This window comes from Puntigrus tetrazona, chromosome 7, assembly GCF_018831695.1.
Source record: "Puntigrus tetrazona isolate hp1 chromosome 7, ASM1883169v1, whole genome shotgun sequence".
Classification (NCBI taxonomy): Eukaryota; Metazoa; Chordata; class Actinopteri; order Cypriniformes; family Cyprinidae; genus Puntigrus; species Puntigrus tetrazona.
In genome coordinates this window covers 30,684,308-30,700,604 of record NC_056705.1, presented here as the reverse complement: position 1 = coordinate 30,700,604, position 16,297 = coordinate 30,684,308, and the positions used below count along the sequence as shown (strand labels likewise).

Sequence of the window (16,297 nt, the reverse complement as noted above, 5' to 3'; positions counted from 1 at the left end):
GTAAGCAAATTATGATACTGTCTAAAGAAATTTATACTTAAAGGAAAGTTCATCCAAACATAAAAAATGAGTATAATTTCATTAGTTACTCACTCTCATGTCAGTGCAAACATTCTTTTATTTTCTGAAAACAATCTGATAGCTGTCCGTAAACCATCCGTAAACATCTACCACGTTCAAGGACCTGAAAGGGCTAAAAACTGACGGCACATAGATTTTTACAACGTCCTCACTGCCTTTTTTGCAGGGATAGAAAGCTCTCAGATTTAATTAAAAATATAGTAAATTGTGTTCTGAAGATGAACAGAGGTCTTACAGGCTTGGAATATTGGAATAACCTGGAATATTATTTTTGACCCAGCTTGGCATAATCCCGTTGTTTGGTTCATGCATTTGTATGTATTTACATTGCACCAGCAAAGGAACAGAGAACGTTAGCTCTTTACAACTTTATCGTCCTAGTTTCCTGAACCACTGACCAACCCTGCTGAGAGCTTCAGCTCCCTACTTTCTATTCTCCTCTCTCAAACCCAGCTTCTCTCTTTGTCTTGATCTCTTTCAGCGGTGCATGGCCTGCACTTGTCATCTCTCCTGCAGTGCAAAGCCCACACTGGAGATAACAGCCAGTGCTAACACAAGAAATGCATACCACAGACCAGCTTCACACTGTGAATGCCAAGTGCTAACTAGAGGCAAAGATGTTAGCGTTTTCCAGCATGCGTATGTCTAATATTCTCTTTACGTTCTCTTGAGTAAAGTGAGATGTCTTACAGCGCTGTGATAAAATAAAGTTACAAAAAAAAACTCTAAGGTATATCTCTTAAGTTCCCTCACAAGCCAACTCTGACAATTTGCCTGCAATGTCCTAAATCATAACAACAGCTAAGTTTATTTATTTATGTCCAGATTAAGAGCTTTTATGCACTTTGTAAGGAAATATCCTTCCTTATTTATATTGATTTTTTTTTCTTTGTTACAGGCTCCAATGCCAGCAGCCCTTTTGGCCATAGTAGTGAAAAAACACCCAAACAAACTGAATAGGGTGCTTTAATCAAAACCCTCTGCTTAACTACAAGTCCGCACATTGAACATATTGTCAGCTAATGGTTTGTTTATGCTGGCTTTCAGTATTCTGGGTGGCCTGGCGTAATTTGTTAACAGCAAATAACATAGGGTTTGACAGAGAGGCACTTAGCAGCCACATCAAGCTAAATAAATAAATAAATGGAAATGAATAAAACAAGGACATGCGTCCAGCGAAAATACATCATTTAGAGTCGACAGCAATGACCGGATACAAATAAGACCGCTAATCGCAAAGGGAAAGCAGAGAAAGCAGTTTGAAAATGTTAAAGAAGAATGTGAAAGAAGGACAAAACAAGGGGCGAAAGAGAGTCCCATTTCCATTTCAATCAAGAATTGTTGCCTTCACAATTAAAAAGTGTGACATCAAGCGCAATCAATCTAATCAGCCATAGCGAAACAGAAACACCAATAATCACTGAAGATGCACATTTAGAGTCTCTGTTTTTCTCAATTAACATCTTTAGTTCTCGGCGTAACCTCAGAGTAACCTCTCCTACATGTTCATGCCCACCGAACAGCACAACAAAACACCAGATAGATGTGTGGGCTGCCTGTGAATCTGGAATCGAGTGCAAATGTAAGTTTGCATGCAAAACAAAATTACTCACCGCTTTTCCAAAGCCCTTCCCATGCATCTGGAAGGCACGGAATTAATTAGTTACAAACGTACAGATGTTGTGACAGAATGACTTCGTCATCATCTGTGCGCTATTTTCTATCATCACTCTCTGGCTAGAAGACGTACACTGAAAATATAGAAGGCTTTTTTTTGTCAAGAAGGGATACAAACAATTCTATTTCAGATCTGTTCATTCTGTTTTAAATTATTGATAATAAAAAATAAAAAATTTAAACCCTGGAAAGGCTTTGCTATCACTGGAATAAATTACTTTATAAACGTGGTTATTTAATATTGTAATTTCTGTTTTATTATAATTTTGGTCAAATAAATTGGGCAGTTTTCTTTCCATTTATAAAGAAATATCAACCCATATTTTTATTTTCCATATGAAATACTGTGAATGAAGGAAAGTACTAACAATTCAATATTTATACAAAGAAATCTGCATAAATACATAACTAAAGATGCATTACATGAGAGTGATTTCAGTCTTCAGTCAGTTTTAAATGAGAGAATTTTCCTCAAAGACAGAAAGGGGAGTGCATACAGAGTATGACCATTTAACCTCTAAATCTTGTCTGTGTCTGCAGCGGCAGTTCATTCTTCACATCTGTAGATGTGTGGCTAGCTTCAACGTATCTCTCTTTTATGAGGTGATGCTTGGGGTGCTGAATATGAAATGATCAATTATGCTCCATTTCAGAAGTGTGCTGCTGCGCCTGTGCACACAGTCAAGGGAGTTCCGCAGGAAGACTTATTTTGAAAAAAAAAAATGGTTCAGATAGGTTATAATGGAGGGCCTTTCTATTCTGGCTGTAATGTAGCTGATGTGTATCGGTCCATTGTAGAGTTTATTATTAATTTTCTAATTACTCAGGATGGAGAGTTATACTTTTTCTTACCATTTTTAGTCTCCATTTTAAACGTTTATTTTCAAAATTAGATAAATGCCACTTAAAAAAATGTGTTGATTGCTGTGCATTATTCAGCACATGTAGTGTGATGTGAATCTTAAACATGTTTTGCTAAAAAAAACGGTATCGTCCACTTTCAAGGTATCATAGACATGCAGAAGCCAACAAGCGTCACGGAAAAGTCCATTTTAGCGGTGAAAGGTGAAAAGGCTGCTTTCACTTTGAAAAGACGCACTAGGTGAGTAGAGTTTCGTCAAAGCTGACTAAAAGTGATTGAGAATTCATCATTTTGATGAACTTGATGAACCTGTGATATCTTCTTCAGGTTGTAAAGGAAAAGCAGAAATGTTTTCCTGGAACCCTGCAAAGCAATGCATTACAAAGGTGAGGGAAAGCTCTCATTGACTGATCACATCCGTACAGTCTATGATCCCAACAACAACGTTTATCAGGCATCTACATTGTCATCTGAGAAGATTACAAAAGATTAAACAAGTGTTTTGATGTGGAGTTATCTGCTTTTGCCAAAAAACGACTGTTGGAGTTATCTGCTTTTGCTCTGAAGCAAACTTTTATATGTAAAACATACATTCAGTGACCTTTACTTATGCAAATGCCCTGTCTTTATGTAATGTATGATTAATTAATCAAAACAATCCAACTGCAGTTTAATTGGTACTTCATGGAATGCACAAAAAACCCCACGCCATTGCTTAACAGAAAAATGTAATTATTTCTTTTACTTTTTTTTTTTTTGCTCAAGTCCATGATGTTTTATCAACTAATATATTCATTATGAATTCTGTGTGGGCTCCTCTTTTTCTTTCTAAAGCCACGGGAAGCAGAAGCCTTGGAGGATGAGAGAAGATTACAAGGGGTTTTGTGTTTTTTTTTTTTGTGAGAGGTCGACCTTTAAGGCCGAGCAGTGTAATGATCTCCTACACCTTGTCTGTGTCTCCGGTTGCAGTAGAGAGTATAATTGAGGTGTAGATATTAAAGGAAGATCATTAAAACGACTATCTCTCTTTCTCAACCTCACCTTTGGATTCCTCTTCATTGTTTTTCTTTCTGCCTACTACTACCTTCCCACTGTCCTGAGACCTTTGGCTGAAAACAGCTCTTTCGTTTGGCTGTGGAACACTGCCAAGATTATTTATGTCTTCAGTCTACCCTTTAACCTCTGAAGTCATAAAATCTTAAGTCTCAGTAAAAATTGAAACACCACATCAAACACCGAAAAGTTAGCACTGCACTAATGTCTTTTTGGCTCGATCGCGTGTGATCAAAGGATGAAAAACAAATCTGCTTTTGGTTCAGGGTTTAAAAAGAAAACCTGATACCTGCTTGTTTTTGGCAGCACTTCAAGAACATTCTTAAGAAGGAAAAGTGTCCTAAGAACATTTTGGTGGTATTTTTTAAAAAAGAAATATGAAGTCATTCGACTGAGTCTAAATGTGTGTGCCTTTGAGTTTGACACCTGTACATGAAAGCATCAGAGGGCAAGTGCTTCTCATGAAACATAAATCAGGCAAACATGGACAAGGCCTCTAGATTCAGACACACTCAGGATTAAGTGCAAAGTTAACTTCCAACCCGGTTCATTTTTTTTATATTTGGCATATATATCTCCAGAGTGTCTACTAGACATAAATCTGTTTCCATTAAATTAAAACATACAGTCAAGTGATACCGTATACTATACGAATGTATACACAAGCAGATTTAAAAACTATTTCAATCATATGCTGTCAACAGACAACATCAAAATTCTTTTGCTAACATTTTGTCGTGAGATAATACTTGCATATATTAGACTAAAGGCCTAGAAGAATGTTTACAGACAAAAATGGAAAAAAACATTGCCAACAGATTCAGGAGAACTCGAGATTCAGATGAAAAAGAGAATTTTGATTGGTTATGAGAACATCCTAACCAAGTCTGGTGTATGTGAGACACTTTTTAGAGAAAATAAAATGTGAAGAATTATATGAAAACAATAATAAAAAAACAACTATATTTTTCGCCACCATCCGTGCTTCAGTGGAGCTTTTAAATATTTCATGTTTGTAATATATATATATATATATATATATATATATATATATATATATATATATATATATATATATATATAATTTTTGGCAGGTGGTCAGGCAATGCACAAAATAACACACAGTAAGCCAATGATTCAAAGCCCTATCCATATGTTTAGCACTTTGGCTTGAGTATGAGTTTGTGTGTCAAGTATCGCAGGGAATAGATGCTGACGCTCTTTGATGTTGGATGCTTGAAACGCCACCGCTGTCCAGATTCCCCCTGATACACTCATCCAGCCCAGTACAGCGAAACCCGTCAGATCACAGCATAAAAGCTCAAACCTACAAAAAAAACATTTTTTATCCCTCTTTTTGGATTTCCACTCATCCTTATCCATCTACCCACTCAGTCCTCTCTCTCTCAATCTTGACTTTTTGTTGCTGCTTTCAAAGGCGGTCACAGCAATTCCCAACCGCAAAATCCCCATTAAGCTTCAAAGCTCCGTTTACTCCTCCCTCTTCAACATGTGCATATATGTGTGCATGTGTGTGACAGAGCGCTTTACTGGAAGGTGTTCAGCTCATAAGCATGTAACTAGGTAAACAAGCACACACACTTGCTGCTGAAATGCAAACATTACCTTAAGCAATTTTTTAATTACTGATTAATGGGCTAAATTAAGATTTAATTTCTCGATTTTATAGAAATTATGCTTTCTTAAAGGGATAGGCCTAGTTCATACAGAGATGCACGTACGACTTTCGTTCTTCTGTGGTACTTTTTTTTTGTTAAATGACACTTGACACTTGACGATGGAAGTCAAAGATCACTAAAACTGTTACCAAAATTCTTCTAATATCCTGAGTGTGAGTTCTGCAGAAGAAAGTTAAACAGGTTCAGAAGGGCATAAGGGTAAATAATGACAGTTTTGTCATTTCTAAAAGAAAAAAGCCCTTGAGGTGAATGTTTGTCTGTTATTTCTGTTCGACGGCTGTCACCAAACAAGCAGTGTGTGCTATTGGTTTAACAGAGTCACAGAGCCAGTGTTTACACTTTATTTCGGAAGAATCAGCCTATAAATGGCTTACTTGCAGTTGTCTCTGCATATTAAGCTGGAATAGAAGAAAATGACACACTTCAGCTCTGATCCGTATGAGCGTGCATTATGTGTGAGATTTGGGCTGTATACTTCTGATATGATTCTTTAGGAAACAGCTGTTCGGAGTGTAAGACCATTACTCATACTCTCAATGTTACTGTATCTTCCCTAAAACGAATCTCTCCTTTCTATTCCTCTCCAAAGGCTTTTTCCATCTTGTGCCTGTTCCTCCTACTCTCATCTCTCAATTTCCTTCTTCCTCCCACTTTTTTTCTTTGCTCTCTTTCTCTGCTGAGATCTCAGCTCTTTTGATATGAATGATACATGTATTCCTTAACGATCTTTCTGTCTGATCTTTCCGTCACTGCAACAATTCTCATTAGTTATTAATCTCAAAGCCTTCTATACACAACAAACTGCAATACTCAAACTACACACAAACACTGAACATGCACCAACTTTACCTATAAGAGCCAATTAAATGAATACAGCACATAAGCCAATTAAATGCATGAAGCATCAGTTGAAGATCAAGTCAAATCCTACAAAGACTGATAGAAATAAAGATGAGAGGCAAAGAAAGATTTCCAAGTAATGATTGTTTAATGATTGTCTAACTTGTGTTTTTATGAAAGAATATGTTTTTTCCCACTAGTGAATGAATTAACTTTTTGATCATTTCAATACTTCTTTATGGGCCATTCCATGCCATCTCAATGGTTGAAACTCAATTTTTGAGTTTGCTCATATTTTTCTGAAGAAAGACAGACATACATAGAAATTAAAACTAAAATATGGAATTTCATGGATTGATATTGGCTGAGTAATGAACTATTTTGTAGAGGGGGAATTAAATGGGAATTTTAATATGGATTGTAAAAATCTACATATTTTCAAAAGCCAAGTGGTCAAAAACCAAATGTGGGTCAATTTGCTAAAGATACTCTCTTTTTTTAAAGATGAATGTCTGAACAATAACTGATATTGATACTAGAGATGTTTCTCGCTCAGTTCTGTCAAAGCAACTGCATAAATATTAGTTTTAGTTTTAAATGCCTATAACTCAAGAAAGATTAAAGATATCACAATTTTAGATTAAACCTTTCTTTTTAGAATCTGTGGCTCAGATTTTAGATTGTTTAATATTACCCATATTCAGTGCTTGAAAAAAACATATTTGAAGTAAAAAACATATTTAGCTTTGAATATCAGTTGAAAATTGTTATTTTAAAATCCATTTTGACATTTAATATTGTGGCTTTCATTACTATATATGTCTGTATTCAGAAAAAGTTGAGTTGGGGATGTTTTGAAAATTGATTGAAATTTTGAAATTGATTTGAGAAACAATGACCCTTTTTATTTTTATATTTGCATATTTTTACATTATTGGCTACATTCTTTTACATTTAAGTAGTTAGCTTAAAATGTAACCACAACCTGATTCAAATATATTCTTTATTAACCATTAAAGAAAATGTAGCACAAAAAAAGTGTAAAACAAATTCAATTAGCAAAACAGTGAAACAAATTTACTTATCTTAGCAAAAAGATCCTTAAAATGTGAAGGCACATACTGTACAAACTTGTCTTAATAAAGTAAAAAAACATAACCTTTTCTAATTTTTCGAACAAACTTTTGTATGAGTTATGTTCTTATTGTGGGGAAGACGACCATCGCAGAGTTGTGGACCAGGCTCCTGTTCCTCTTCTGAGGTCTAGGGCCCACCACAATGCAGCCAGTGGAGCTGCCAGAGGAACAGCCTGGACCCTCTCATGGGGTACCAGCTGTATCCTTTGGAGCTCCTCCCGATGACTGGATGTCAATCGCTGTATCAGAGGATGAGTCTGAATTCTGGAGATGAATATTTGACTGGACCGGCATCTGCAGGGCGCAACACTGTGCGGATATGGATCCAGGGTTGGTGGCTATGCTTGCCGGGTCGCAGAGAGGATTGGGCTTGAGTGAAACCCACACCTCTCAGGGCCCCACTCGCCAAACTGAGGGGGCTTGGGAAGCTCCCACAGGACACTGGAAGAGGCAGCATCCAGAGGAAGCGAGATCCCAATTAGTCAGTCATATCCAACATGACATCTCTGTTTCTTCAGGGAACGAGGTTACATACGTACATACGTACAGGTTACATACGTGATCGAGACGTTCTTCTCAGAGCACGTCACACATGACTATTTAATATTTTAGCACATTACAAACTGTCTTCCAGCAAAGGCTGGAGCAAAGGCTGTCTCCCTCCATCCTTAAAGTCTATGTGGCTGCTATTGCTGCAAATCATGACCCTAACATGTTCACTAGGTTCTATTGCCTAACCAGTATCCTCCTATGGTCTCACTTCAAATGGTTAGAGGCACTAAGAGGCCCGGTTTCGGGTCGGCTTTTTAACTGCTCGAGAGTGTCCGTACAGTAGACCCTGTCGAGCTCCTCAATCCACTTGGCAACCAGGAATGGCAGAGCATCTGTCGACAGGCCCTCACTCTATGAATTCTTGAGAACCGATAGAGGGCTGGAAGCCATGAAGTAGCCAAGAGGACTTCAGGTGTGTATTTCCACACGGTATAGCCTCAGAGCCTCGTTTTTCCCTGACAGACCTTCTGCCACCTTAAGAGGATCAATCACCTCCAATTTTCCATATGCACCAAAATACTGTCCATATGAGCATACGTTCCGAGACTTCCTACGGGAAGGCAGGATTTCCCTACGTCACTGTTTACTAGAACGTGGGACGGTCCCCAGTGTTCCAGTCTTACTGAATGGGTGGTACTAGCAACAGTAGCTGGTTTCTTGTGGTTGTGCCCCAGCCTCACGCCAAACTGAGGAGGCTTGGGAAGCTCCACAGGACACTGGAAGAGGCAGCATCCATGCATCCAGAGGAAGTGAGATCCCAATTGGTCAGTCATATCCAACGGGACGTCTCCATTCCCTTCTTCACAGAGCACGTCACACATGATTGTTTAATATTTTAGCATGTTACAAAAACTCTAACAGCACTGTAAGTTTTAGGTGCTAGACAGCCCAGGCCAATTTATGCTTTCATTATACTGAAAAGTTCAGCATGAACATTCTTCATACTTTCTCCATGGAATAACAGTTTCACAATGGTCTGGAATAACATGAGGTGAGAAAATAGCAGAACATGAGCGATCCAGAGTGGACACGATATAGCTTGTAGCAGATTCGCCATGTTGGTGTTCTCATTAGCTCCAAGATCCCTCAGGTACTGCTTCATCACGAGCATAAAATAAGAGCAATGAGTGTAAAACCTGGAGTGGAGCTGGAACAGAGTGATTACAGAGCACTTTAAGCAGGAGGGAGAACTGCTGTTGCTCTGCTCGGCTCACACACTCCGGGAAATAATGACAGAATTTTCATTTCTGGGGAAACTAACCCTTTAAGCTCAAGTGATCCTAGTGATCTATTTCATGTGAGTGTTATTCTCCAGTTCATTTCCACAGCACAGATAAGCTCTTCAAGCACAGATAAGGCTGCCTAACTTTCCATGAGCCTGTGTTATTGTAATACACAGCAGTCTGATCTTACTGTATCTCCAAAGTTCACTGATTTCTGTCGCCTGTTCATGAAGTGTCTCCGGAGAGCAGTGGAAGGCAGATAATGGTTGAAAGAGATGATCAGATGCAAAGATGGAAAACATGCTAGGAAGAATAGAACTAGCACGAAAAATATAGAAAGATTGAGACTGAGGTGTGAGGCACATCAGAAGACCATCTGGCTTTGATTAAATGCTTCCTGAATGGCCTTTCTTCAAAGATCCACTTCACCAAAAGCTTCCCTTCTCTTTCCTTATCATGTTGTTCCTCTTTCTCTCCTTCACTCATCTCGTTGTCCTTGCAATCATTTTTCAACCATAGCATCATCTCTGAAAATACGCCCGCAAACAAACAAGTCACATCAAAACCAAGTAAGAAATGGCTCAAAGCAAGAAACGCCACAGACAGACAAGCTCTCAGCAGAGAAACCTTTTCAAGTATATTAGACTGCTTCTTCAGCACATCTCTCTCTTTTCCTTAGTCTTTCACATGCTGCCGTCTTCCTGCTCTCATATCTCTTCACCCAGAGAAGAGACATTTTTTCTTCAAATTTGCACTTTTGTGGGTACATCTAAAAAGACTTCAGCAACTTTAATTTGTACAGAAAACCCCAAAGGCACAGTTTATCAGATCACATGGATGTGGCACATTACGCAAAGTGAATTTCGCACAAAATGTAATGATTTATTATGTAATATTTTCATACTTTCAAGGTGAAGTGTTTCATTTTTAGTGATAAAAAAACGTTCTCATATGTCCCAGTGTAATTTGCAGTGACAACTATAAAGAAACTGCTTCATAGGCTGATTTCTGAAAAGAGTGAACAATGTCAATGTTGGGTTAAGGAATAGTGTGCTTTTTTGGGGTTTTAGTATGATGCTGCTATGGAAGACGTTGCTGTGGGTTAATTTCTAGTAACTGATACTTTATATTTTATTGTATCTAATTCACACAGCTGCATCTTTAAATTTATCGTTCATCCATAGATTCCAAAAAAGACTTTATTTAAATCTGTGTAATATAACAATGTTAACAATTAGTTATATCTTTAACAAATAAATCTTTTTATTATCTTATAACTCTCGAATGCGCGACTTTATATGTCTTAATTGCCGCTTCATATCTCGCAACTGTCACTTCATATCTCATACTTAATTTCTTATTTTAAACCGTTATCTTTTTTACTCTTTGTTGGAAACCGTGCTATAATTCATATAACATATAATTCACACACAACACTGGTACATTTTGTTTCCATCAGCAACAATAATTCTACGGTAACAAAGCACTAATAAAATCTGAAACTATAATCTCTAAATGATTACATTTAATAGGCAATATATTAGTAGTGAGTTCTTTATTAATTGTCACATTATTGTTTAATTAGCTTATACATACTGAGTTAAATAAAGCTTTTTATCTAACAAACAAATAAAAAACCCTTAATTATAACTTACTATAGTCCTCCTTAAGATTAAGTGATAGAAAATACTAAATTGCCTTTAGTTCGGTGCTTTACATCTACAACGCATTAACAGTGGGTGTTCCCAAAAGCGTTTTGATATACTTTAAGCACAAATTATAACTAAATAAACATTATAAATATTATAAAAACATTACATTAAACTGTTTAACAACTGTTACAACAAATCATACTGGTCTCTGTGCTCATTACTAATACTTTTGCAAAGTAGTCAAAAGTGCTTTATTACTGCATACTTATGAATTTTTTTTTATTTAGAATATAATATTGTATGTTAAAATTATGAAACCTACACTATACACACACACACACACACACACACACAGAGATATATTCTAACAGAGATATTCTAAACACACAGATATCACAAACTAACATAAAATAAATTCAAATACATCTGCATACTATCGTCACTCATTCAGCATGCTTAAAAACTAATGGCATAACCTACAGTATGTATACATTTCAACACTGCATTTTGTTTTGAGCAATGTGCAGTGACCGATAAAGCTCTGGGTTCGCTGCATTGCGCGGAGGTGGTTTTCAGCTTTGGCATCGACAGGTCTTTCTCTTTCTCTCTCAAATGCGAAAAACGCTGCAACCAGTGCCTCTTCTTAGAAAGACATGCTTGTTGGTGACAGTTGCTATGGGCACTACCAACTCACACGTCATTTACAGTTACCATCTCTCCCACTGCGTTGCTCTTTTGCCTGTTCTGCCACCTCGTGCACCCACTACCCTTTTCTCTTCTCCTCCTTATGTCCATTTACTCCCCACTTCATGCACACACGCTACATTTGCTCCAACAGTTTTCAGGTCACTGTGATCTGGTGTTCAGACATCTCGTCTATAAAGATAACGAGCGTTAGGAGAGATTCTACTGGTGAAGTATTGCAGGAAGAAGAATTTATTCAGGCTAATTGGACTGATGAAACCATCTCTGCTCTGCCAGTATGGTATTACTACTGTCACGAGAGACTTATAGGGGATCTGAAATACGGCCATTTTGGCCACCAAAAGCCACTGAGTCAGCCACATAAAAAATTGCAAACGTAAATACAAACTGATTGAGTGCTATTGTACAAACATCCAAAAAAGACTGAACGACAGTAGTCATTAGTGGGCTAATCTTGATCATTTCAAGAGATTCATAACCTTGGAAATATGACAGCCGACTGAGAGATTAGGCTATTACGCAAAATGCTTTGGGGCATGTGAGAAACTGGCATGACTGCAATAACAACAACAACAACAGTGACTAATAAATGATCTGAGTCACCAAGCCCTTGTTTTAAATAATATCCACATACTGACAGCAACTTAAAGACACCCAAATCTTGTTCCACATGGCTGCATACTGCACATCAATATGTGCTGACTGATTGTGGTTGTGTAACGCTATGCAGTGTTTTTGCTTTCAGCTTGGACATGCAAGCCTATTGTCATGTATTTTCTGTCCTTCAAGCCTGATTATTAGTCAACAGTCTTTCAACGTCCCATCTCTCTGTAATATCTGTATGCACTTGACTACTGTGGGTTGCGACAGTCTCAGATCTCTATAAAAAGGTGCCTTTATGTCTCAGGAACCTCTGATCCCTTGAGCTTCTGTGGATTTTTGAAACAGCGACACTGTCAAAGGCTCGTCTGATACAAAAGAAGTAAAACTTTGTAGAAGTCGGGAGTCTCAAAGCCTAAATACATTCTCAGTTGACACAGGTAAACATCAATTTAACACAAAATACGTAAGATAAAACATCTGTGTGAAAACTCCTTAACATGTGACCAAGGAGGTCTGCAGCTCCTGGAGAAAGCTATACGTCAAGCTTTGTCATCCAGATATAATTGCGTTTGAATGGATGTTTTTACAGCATTAAAACATGGCCTTAACCAACCAACCTAGCATGTGACGCTCTGGGGTGCCATTAAAGAAGCCACCTGCTAAAGGATTGGTTTAACACCTACCTTAACACCACGAACTCTGAACTCGGTGAGCGCTCTGTGCATTTTGGTTGCGGCGGTGGGGAGGTCTTTGCCACTGGCTATGACTTTAACAAGCAGTGAGTCATAGTGAGGGGAGATGATGGCCCCCTGAAAAGCAGACGCACTATCCAGACGAATGCCCATACCCTCTCCACTGCGAAACACCTGTTGAATGATGGGAGAGAAATTCAGTTAAAGGGTTATATCAGGAGAAATTCTGCTAGAATGAGGATGATTTTAAGTGTACCAATACAGAGAATATTTTAGGTGTCTAGAGTTGTATTACCAATAAGACGTATCATTTTAGCTGATGTAACATTTTGATGATCAACGTCACGATCTATTTAATAGACACAATTATTGGCAATGCGTCGAAAGTTTAATGTTTTTAAATGTTTTAAATGTTTTGAATGTCTGTTTTGCACACCAAGGCTGCAAGGCTGTTAAACAGCAATACTGTGAAACAGTATACAGTTTTCTAATAAAGAAATTTAAAAATGCTCGAATCAAGTCTTTACTGCCACACACTTTTATACTTCAACCAAAAAATTAATAATGTTATGTTTTATTTCTAAAATACCCCAAACAGTTGTAAATGTATTTTCTTTCACCTCACTCTCAGGTAACTGTCATGAGCAAGCAGGTCTGGATTTGTTTTCCCACACACTTCTCAGTATATGACACACCAGTTACTGCATTTATTATATGTGTGTGCCTTGCCTTACTGATCAACGAGACTTACAACAGTCGGGGGAGGTGGCAAAACTGGAGCAGTCAAGTCGGACACGTTATGCTTCCTGTAGTGATGCTCACACGGTGCTTTCTTTATTGCAAGTAGATTAGATTTAATATTTGTCAAATAAACAGATGTACTCTACATGCAACAACACGACATGGTTTTCAGCAAATAGGTTATGTGCTTCTTAATATAGTGCACTATAAATAATAGTACATTATTTAAATACCTATTTATTTAACATTGTGTGTCCGCGCGATACAACATCAACAGGCTATATTACATGTTACAAAATTTAGAATAAACACGAAACGCACGTCATCGTTGTCGTCATCGAGTCGTGTAATAGCCGTGTTGTTATCAGAGCTTGGGCAGCCACTCTGAAGAAACTGTAAAGACTGAGCCAGCCAAATCTCTCTCAGGACCCTACTGGTCACAATAGCTCTAAAGCCTAACCACACACACACACAGACATAAACCGCTTCAGCTACAATTAAAGCAACACTTTAATAAAGCTTTAATGTTTTCATTTTTCATTTCATGGGTATGTTCTTCAGTGCAATGCCTCGTGCTGTAGAGCGTTTTGAGTCTCGGCATGCCTGCATTATTTATGCTGCAATCAGCCCGCTGTGGCACATATTAGTACTAAATAATCGCATTACATAACCAACTATGCCAGTTCTTGCTGAGGTCATTCTCTCTTCATATAAAGCACTCTTCATGCTTCAAACATTTGTGAAGAAAAAAAGTAATAAATGAAAAAGAAATGTCACACAGTGCAGGAATGGTTATGAAAACACTGCTTTTGCTTTTACTTTACGTTACTCCGACATGTCTGAAATATATTTTTGTTAAACTTGATTGTTTTAGTATATTGCCAACGAAAACTATAACTGAAAAGTAATCAAAAATTATGTTTAGTTTTTAAAAATAAGTTATCATTTATCTCAGGATTAAATATTTTTTTTCTAATCTAGGTCTGTGAAAATAATCACAATACATTAACACGATATAAAGAAACTATTGTCACTTTATCTAATGTGACATTAGAACTAATTCTCTCTGTTCTGTGTAGTTTTAATAACACTGGTAAGAACTTCTTTATGAAGCTGTCTAAATAGGGACATTGTACTATAACCAAAGCCTAACGGTTTTGTTTTGTTTGTTTTTTTTTACACAAGAATCTTTAGAAAATCAATTGTTGTACTGCTTTTTGCTTTTAAATGAGGACATACTTCATCTAGGAGATTTTGGAGATTTTGTACTTTCAAATTAAGTTAATTAAACAATCAATTGAAGATGGGACATTTTATTCAACAGAACATCCTTATCAACAAAAATCAACAAGCGTGAAACAGCATTTTTCTTGGAAACGTTAATGCAGGCGTGTCCAATCCTGTTCCTAGAGGGCCACTGGGCTGTTGTGTTTAGCTCTAACACATCTGCCAAGAAGTTCCTAAAAATGCTGAAGGTCTTGATTAGCTGGTTCAGGTGTGTTTAATTAGGGTTGGCACTAAACTCAGCAGGAAGGTAGCCCTCCAGAGACGCCACGTCGCGTTGATGTGAAAACTGAGAAGAAGCACAGCTCTATAAAACCAATTATGTGACACTGAATATGAGAACAAAATAGCTTAAAAGTTTATTTGTTTTTTGATTGAATTTTATTTGATTTGTTAGCCCTTATCACTCTTTTTTTAACCCAAGTCACAATCTACCAGATCCAATTTCAGCCGTCACTCAGTAGCTATGTATACATGCACCCAGATAATCCATTAGTAATCAGATTGATGGCTCAATCAGACTGAATAGCCTTCATGTAAATACCTCAATCGATCCTACTGCGTTTGCTCTGCATGAAATTTTGATCATATTGTAAGGGGTGGTGTATACCTGATGTAATATGATCGATAATAAAAAAAATAAATAAATAAACACTTGAATGCAACTACCTTTCTAACCAGATTCAAAAACACCTTGCGTGCATGCTTTTACCAGAGCACGTCGTCTGTTAAAATATGTTTTACTTGGCTTTGTTCAAAATTCATCGATTCAAATTCAAAGATGAATCGAATTGCAAAGTTCAAGGTTCAAATAAACAGAACTTTTGGCACGTAAACATACATAACCTACAGGCCTGGTGAAACTCTGTTTTGACTTTGTAGGCCAGAAAAATTCAAAAACATCTCTGTTTATGCTAACGTCACATTCAAGTGTGGAGAAATTTGCTATTGTTATTTCAGTTCTGGAAGATCTGCAATTAGAAACAGTGCCACAGAATGGAGCGAAACTGTCTTGCCTTTATGTTTAATTGAAATGTTTCACTGTTTTCCAAACAAACTGCCAAACCCAGCTATTTAAAAGAATGAACTAGATGAATAAAGGATACAAACTAGATGAATAAAGGATATGAAATAAGATTAATTATGATTAGTCTACTTTTTCCACAGATGCACAGTAACACCAAAAACATTTATTTGTTCTGTGTGTAGAAAACGAAAAAAATTTCAATCAATAAATGAGAGCAGACAAGCGGGGTCTATCTCCAATCACACATCAATCAGGGTATCATCAAGGCTTAATGATCAGACTGTATTGATCAGTCAAGATCCAGTTACCCAAATGCCCTTAAGCCAATTAGTGATGTCTGAAATCCACAGGAGCTGCTTATCGAGAGCTGCTTCCTTCATAATCAAAAGCAGCTCAGCGAGAGCAGGAAACTGACCATTATAGAGAATTGTACTTTCATACGAGTTGTATGGAGCCTGTTACATTCATT

At 37.3% G+C, this 16,297-nt stretch overlaps 1 pseudogene; it reads right to left on the bottom strand.

The window, feature by feature from the left end:
- LOC122347969 overlaps nt 1-16,297 on the bottom strand; it is a 153,688-nt pseudogene that overhangs the window by 68,315 nt on the left and 69,076 nt on the right.